The following is an 8,103-nucleotide window of genomic DNA, read 5'->3' on the forward strand; positions in this document are numbered from 1 at the left end:
AACTCTATGGTTTCCCTGGACGCTCTAGCAATTTGGGAGAGAAAAAACTCTTTGACGTTGCATGCTGGCCACTCTAGGCATTTCTGGGAAAACTCTATGGTTTCCCCGGACGCTCTAGCAATTTGGGAGGGGAAAAACTCTATGACGTCGCATGCTGGCCACTCTAGGCATTTCTGGGGAAACTCTATGGTTTCCCTGGACACTCTAGCAATTTGGGAGGGAAAAAACTCTGACGTCACGTGCTGGCCACCCTAGGAATTTCTGAGAAAACGCTATGGTTTTCCCGGACGCTCTAGCAATTTGGGAGGGAAATAACTCTATGGTATCCACACTTGCAGGTGACGTCATCATGCCAGCGACGTCAGGGGAGGTTCCCCCCGCCAGCCCTAAGAACCAGCCATTGGAACCAAACCGGAAGCCGATGAGTGGCTGCTGCAATGAGTTCAGCATTGGCTTTGTATAATCGTATGACTTTACCCCAGTCGGCAGACGGGCGTCCTCATTTGGCACCTGCTGACAGCTCGGAGTTGTCTTCAAAGGCAGCCCAGAGTAGAGCACTTAACGTTAATCCAGCCTAGAGGCTATAAAACGTTACTTTCCAGCACACACTTCAGTCCTGAGCACAGTTACACCCTCCTAATCCTAATCCCGCTGGGTTTACAAGGGTGTAACTCTGTGTAGGATTGCACGGTTAGTTACCAAGGTTTTTGTCATGGAAGACGGTCCAAGGGGTTGGTCGCCCTTCCCCTACATCAGCCATCGGAATCAGAGGTTGGTGTAGTGGTGAAGTGTGTGGGCTCTTATCTGGGAGAACCGGGTTTGATTCCCCACCCCTCCACTTGCAACTGCTGGAATGGCCTTGGGTCAGCCGTAGCTCTGGCAGAGGTTGTCCTTGAAAGGGCAGCTGCTGAGCTAGCAATGCTTTGAGAGCCAGGTTGGTGTACTGGTGAAGTGTGCGGACTCTTATCTGGGAGAACCGGGTTTGATTCCCCACTCCTCCACTTGCACCTGCTAGCATGGCCTTGGGTCAGCCAGAGCTCTGGCAGAGGTTGTCCTTAAAAGGGAAGCTGCTGTGAGAGCTCTCTCAGCCCTACCCACCTCACAGGGTGTCTGTTGTTGGGGAGGAAGGGAAAGGAGATTGTGAGCCGCTCTGAGACTCTTTGGAGTGGAGGGCAGGATATAAATCCAATATCTGTGACCATCCGGTTTGGGCTTGATACAGTCTGTGTGGGCACTTCCAGGTGAGTTCCTTCCTCCACTCTTTTTGGGGGGAAGACCCCCCCCCCCCGCAACAGCCTCTCCCCTTCTTTTAGTTGCTTTGATGGACAATATCTTCGAGAACTATAAAGCCAGCAGATAGTTTCAACAGTACGCAATTGTGTTTGTGTGGTTTAATTACCAATCTCCTCGCCCTTATCTGGCAAAAAGCACGCTCAGCTATCAAGATGATCCCGATAGACTGGAGAACTGGCTTGGTTAGATGAAGCTCAACAACAGCTGTAAAAGGGTAATTGTTTCCTATAAACATACACAAAGCATTGCGCAACGAGAAATGACTGCAAACAATACCCGGCGTTATGGCTGCAACTCCAACTCCAGTCATAAGAACATAAGAACATAAGAGAAGCCATGTTGGATCAGGCCAACGGCCCATCAAGTCCAACACTCTGTGTCACACAGTGGCAAAAAATGTTATATACACACATACACTGTGGCTAATAGCCACTGATGGACCTGTGCTCCATACACTGTGGCTAATAGCCACTGATGGACCTGTGCTCCATGGACCTGTGCTCCATACACTGTGGCTAATAGCCACTGATGGACCTGTGCTCCATATTTTTATCTAAACCCCTCTTGAAGGTGGCTATACTTGTGGCTGCCACCACCTCCTGTGGCAGTGAATTCCACATGTTAATCACCCTTTGGGTGAAGAAGTACTTCCTTTTATCCGTCTTAACCTGTCTGCTCAGCAATTTCATCGAATGCCCACGAGTTCTTGTATTGTGAGAAAGGGAGAAAAGTACTTCTTTCTCTACTTTCTCCATTCCATGCATTATCTTGTAAACCTCTATCATGTCACCCCGCAGTCGACGTTTCTCCAAGCTAAAGAGTCCCAAGCGTTTCAACCTTTCTTCATAGGGAAAGTGCTCCAGCCCTTTAATCATTCTAGTTGCCCTTCTCTGCACCTTCTCTAAAGCTATAATATCCTTTTTGAGGTGCGGCGACCAGAACTGCACACAGTACTCCAAATGAGACCGCACCATCGATTTATACAGGGGCATTATGATACTGGCTGATTTGTTTTCAATTCCCTTCCTAATAATTCCCAGCATGGCATTGGCCTTTTTTATTGCAAATGCACACTGTCTTGACACTTTCAGTGAGTTATCTATCATGACCCCAAGATCTCTCTCTTGGTCAGTCTCTGCCAGTTCACACCCCATCAACTTGTATTTGTAGCTGGGATTCTTAGTCCCAATGTGCATTACTTTGCACTTGGCCACATTGAAGCGCATCTGCCACGTTGACGCCCACTCACCCAGCCTCAACAGATCCCTTTGGAGTTCCTCACAATCCTCTCTGGTTCTCACCACCCTGAACAATTTAGTGTCATCCGCAAACTTGGCCACTTCACTGCTCACTCCGAACTCTAAATCATTTATGAACAAGTTAAAAAGCATGGGACCCAGTACCGAGCCCTGCGGCACCCCACTGCTTACCGTCCTCCACTGCGAAGACTGCCCATTTATACTCACTCTCTGCTTCCTATTACTCAGCCAGTTTTTGATCCACAAGAGGACCTGTCCTTTTACTCCATGATTCTCAAGCTTTCTAAGGAGCCTTTGATGAGGAACTTTATCAAAAGCTTTCTGGAAGTCAAGGTAAACAACATCTATCGGGTCTCCTTTGTCCACATGTTTGTTCACCCCCTCAAAGAAATGCAACAGGTTAGTGAGGCAAGATCTTCCCTTGCAGAACCCATGCTGAGTCTTCCTCAATAACCCGTGTTCATCAATGTGCCTACTCATTCTGTCCTTGATAATGGTTTCTACCAACTTTCCCGGTATTGAAGTCAGACTGACTGGCCTGTAGTTTCCCGGATCTCCTCTGGAACCTTTTTTAAAGATGGGGGTGACATTTGCTACCTTCCAGTCCTCAGGAATGGAGGCAGATTTCAATGAAAGATTACAGATTTTTGTTAGAAGATCCACAAGTTCAACTTTGAGTTCCTTCAGAACTCTCGGATGTATGCCATCCGGACCCGGTGACTTATTAGTTTTTAATTTGTCTATCAGTTGTAGGACCTCCTCATTTGTCACCTCAATCTGACTCAGGTCTTTCAACACCCCTTCCAAAATTAGTGGTTCTGGGGCGGGCAAAAAGTTCTCGTCTTCTACAGTGAAGACGGAGGCAAAAAATTCATTTAGCTTTTCAGCCATTTCCCTATCCTCCTTCAGTAGTCCTTTTACCCCATGGTCATCCAAGGGCCCCACTGCCTCCCTGGCTGGTTTCCTACTTCTAATATATTTGAAGAAAGTTTTATTGTTGGTCTTTATGTTTTTTGCAATATGCTCCTCATAGTCCCTTTTTGCCTGCCTGATCACAGTCTTGCATTTGATTTGCCACAGCCTGTGTTCCCTTTTACTAATCTCACTTGGACTGGTTTTCCACCGCTTAAAGGAGTCCTTCTTACCTTTTACAGCTTCCATTACTTTATTTGTTAACCACGCAGGCCTTTTCTTATGCCTGTTTGTGCCTTTCCTAACTTGTGGTATGTATTTTATCTGAGCTTCTAGGATTATAGTTTTAAATAGCGTCCAAGCTTTCTCAAGGGTTTTGACCGTATGTACCTTTCCTTTCAGTTTCTTCCTCACATGCCTCCTCATCTCAGTGTAATTACCCCTTTTAAAGTTAAACGTGGTTGTGGTGGTCTTTTTGGACAACTCCCTATTTATACAAACGGTGAAATCAATAACATTATGGTCACTGCTCCCAAGCGGCGCAATCACTTTTACATCTCTCACCAAGTCTTGGGCATTACTTAGGACCAAATCCAGGATCGCCCCACCCCTGGTAGGTTCTGAGACCATCTGCTCCATAGCACAGTCATTGAGAGCATCAAGAAACTCAATCTCTTTCTCTCGACCAGAACACATATTGACCCAATCAATCTGCGGGTAGTTAAAATCACCTATTACAACACAGTTTTTACGTTTAGCCGCTATCTTTAAGCCTTCCATCATATTATAATCGTCCTCTCTCTTTTGATTTGGTGGGCGATAACAAACTCCCATAGTTAAATTTCCTTTTGGGCCCTCTATTTCAACCCAAAGCATTTCTAAAAGTGAATCTAATTCTCTGATCTCAGCCTTACTGGACCGTATATCCTCTCTGACATACAGAGCCACCCCACCTCCAACCCTTCCCTCCCTATCCTTCCGATATAGCTTATATCCAGGAATCACCGTGTCCCACTGATTCTCCTCATTCCACCAAGTTTCTGAAATTCCCACAATGTCTATGTTTTCTCCCAGCACTAAACATTCCAATTCACCAATTTTACTTTGAACACTTCTAGCATTTGCATACAAACATCTATAATTTCCCAGGCGAGCTAGGCCCGCCACCTTCCTCCTGCCGCCTCGAGACACTGGCAGACAGTCCATATTGTTTGTCACCTTCACAGTGGACAACTCCAGTCCGTTACCCGGTAGAAAAATAGCAGCTAACCCTTCATCTCTTTGAGACGAGTCCTCCCGAACCAGAGACATTTCATCTCCTGTCGGCTTTCCCCCAAGATTTAGTTTAAAAACTGCTCTGCCACCTTTTTGATTTTAAGCGCCAGCAGCCTGGTTCCATCCGGGGACAAGTGGAGACCGTCTCTTTTGTACAGCTCCCGCTTGTTCCAGAAAGCATCCCAGTGCCTAACAAACTTAAACCCTTCCTCCTTACACCATCGTCTCATCCACACATTGAGACTTCTAATTTGTGCCTGTCTCTCCTGCCCTGCACGTGGAACAGGTAGCACTTCCGAGAAGGCTACCTTGGAGGTCCTGGCCTTAAGTCTCCCGCCTAGCAGCCTAAATTTTTCCTCCAGGACCTCACGACTGCATTTCCCCACATCGTTGGTGCCAACATGCACCACGACCACAGGCTCCTCCCCAGCACTGTCTATCAGTCTATCTACTACACGCGTAATGTCCGCTACCTTCGCACCAGGCAGGCAAGTCACCATACGGTCAGTACGCGGTTTTGCCACCCGGCTGTCTACTTGCCTAAGTCATGCAGGGCTGGTGCGTCCCAGGAGGCCAGGTAGGCGTCTGGCTAGAGCGCTACCTGGCTTTAGAGGTGGCCAGTGGGAGCCTGTTCACAAGCGAGGTTCAATGTGCTACCATCTGCGATACTTCTTGGAAGGTTCCATAAAACCCCCTATGCTAACAGACTGTGCACTTGTGCACGTCCAGAGGTAGAAACTTTGGAACACGTGTTCCTAAACTGTACTTTTCACTCTGACCTGCACTCCACACCCATTGACCCCTGTCTGAGTGAGCAAACAGTGAAGCCCGACAAATATGAGATTGTCTTCTTGCTGTCAGATTGGAACCCATCGTTAATTGAAACTGTTGCAAATTTTTTTATATCTAGCATCTAGGAGGCGCTTAATGTATTTGCAAATTGCCGCTTGATGGATGGATTGGTTCCCTGTTCTGTTCGAAATCGTGCCAATAAAGGTTATTGTCGTTGTTGTTGCTATAAACACACACAAAGCATTGCCCAACGAGAAATGACTGCAAACAATACCCAGCGTTATGGCTGCAACTCCAACTCCGCTAGGGCACTACCCGGCTCTAGGGGTGGGCAGTGAGTACACCCTCTACCTCCTCATGCGCGCCCCAGCGCCCCTTCCCCACTGCCGCTGTGCTGTGCTTGCCCTTACTGCCCACCTCTCTGCTGCTCTCCTCTGCCTTGCCACCTACCTGTGGACAGGTGAGGAAGGGGCACTGGGAGTGGCAGGGCGGCACAGTGGTGGGTGTGATCGGAGGAACTTGGAGCCAGGTTCCAAACGCACATGCCACCACAGCAACCCTGCTAAGCCTTCCCGAGTCTATGCTTCCAGTAGAGGCTGAGGCCTTCATAAGAACATCAGAAGAGCCCTGCTGAATCAGACCAGTGGTCCATTTGGTTAAGTGTGCGGACTCTTATCTGGAAGAACTGGGTTTGATTCCGCACTCCTCCACTTGCACCTGCTAGCATGGCCTTGGGTCAGCCATAGCTCTGGCAGAGGATGTCCTTGAAAGGGCAGCTGCTGTGAGAGCCCTCTCCAGCCCCACCCACCTTGCAGGGTGTCTGTTGTGGGGGAGGAAGGTAAAGAAGATTGTGAGCCGCTCTGAGACTCTTCGGAGTGGAGGGCGGGATATAAATCCAATATCTTCTTCTTCTTCACACACGGTGGCCAACCAGTTTCTCAGAATGGCCATCAACAGTGCATAGAGGGCCAGTGAGGGTCCATCTAGTCCAGCATCCTGTCTCATGCAGCAGCCAACCTGTTCCTCTGGAGGTCCAGCAACAGGGCATGGAGGCCGAGGCCTTCATAAGAACATCAGAAGAGCCCTGCGGGATCAGATCAGTGAAGATCCAGCTAGTCCAGCTTCTTGCCTCACACAGTGGCCAATCAGTTCCTCTGGAAGTCCAGCAACAGGGCATGGAGGCCGAGGCCTTCATAAGAACATCAGAAGAGCCCTGCGGGATCAGACCAGTGAGGATCCAGCTAGTCCAGCATCCTGCCTCACACAGTGGCCAACCAGTTCCTCTGGAAGTCCAGCAACAGGGCAAAGAGGCTGAAACCTCAATAGAAACATCAGAAGAACCCTGCTGAATCAGACCACTGGTCCATTTGGTCTAGCATCCCATCACACACAGTGGCCAACCAGTTCCTCTGGAGGGCCACAACAGTGCATAGAGGCTGAGACCTTCATAAGGAGATGAAGAAGAGCCCTGCTGGGTCAGACCAGTGGTCCATCTAGTCTAACATCCTGTCGCACACAGTGTTCAATCAGTTCCTCTGGAGGTAGGGTTGCCAAGTCCAATTAAAGAAAAATCTGGGGACTTTGGGGGTGGAGCCAGGAGACTTTGGGGGTGGAGCCAGGAGACATTGGGGGTGGAGCCAAGAACAAGGATGTGACAAGCATAATTGAACTCCAAGGGAGTTCTGGCCATCACATTTAAAGGGACAGCACACCTTTTAAAATTCCTTTCTTCCATAGGAAATAATGAAGTATAGGGGCACCATCTTTTGGGGCTCATAGAATTGGACCCTCTGGTCCAATCGTTTTGAAACTTGGGGGGTATTTTGGGGAGAGGCACTAGATGTTATACTAAAAATTTGGTGCCTCTACCTCAAAAAATAGCCCCCCCCCAGAGCCCCCAATACCAATGGATGAATTCCCTATTATTCCCTATGGGAATCGTTCTCCATAGGGAATAATAGAATGCCCAGTAGACATTTCCCTCCCCCCCACGCTTTCTAAAAGGGGGGAGGGCCTCCAAACCAGGGAATCCCCTGCCCCCTCCCTCCCTCACACACACACACACACACACACACACACACACACACTTACCAGATCTTCTTCCGGAGAACTCTTGCTGTGAAAGCGAAAGCAAAAGAAAGGGCGGGGCTGTTCTCCCAAGCCCTTCCTGCTCCCTGCCCAGCCTTAAAGGGGTAGACATTTTACAAACGGCTCAGGAGCTCTATAATGAAGCCTACAGGTATGTTCTCCCCCCCCTCCACCCCCCACCCCCCGCTTCCCACTTCTTGAAGACCGGGAGATGAGGCTGCAAACCCAGGGGACTCCCGCCAGAGCGGGAGGGTTGAGAAGCCTATCTGGAGGGCCAACAACAAGGCAGAGAGGCCGAGGCCTTCATAAGAACCTCAGAAAAGCCCTGCTGGATCAGACCAGCATCCTGTCTCACACAGTGGCCAGCTAGTTCCTCAAGGGCAGTGGTCCCCAACCTTTTTGGCCCCAGGACCGGCTGGCCCACCGCAGCTTCAGGGCCAGCAGGGTGGGGGCACTAAATTCAGCCTCCCCCCCCCGCCCCTTG

This window comes from Heteronotia binoei, chromosome 6 (assembly GCF_032191835.1).
Source record: "Heteronotia binoei isolate CCM8104 ecotype False Entrance Well chromosome 6, APGP_CSIRO_Hbin_v1, whole genome shotgun sequence".
Classification (NCBI taxonomy): domain Eukaryota; kingdom Metazoa; phylum Chordata; class Lepidosauria; order Squamata; family Gekkonidae; genus Heteronotia; species Heteronotia binoei.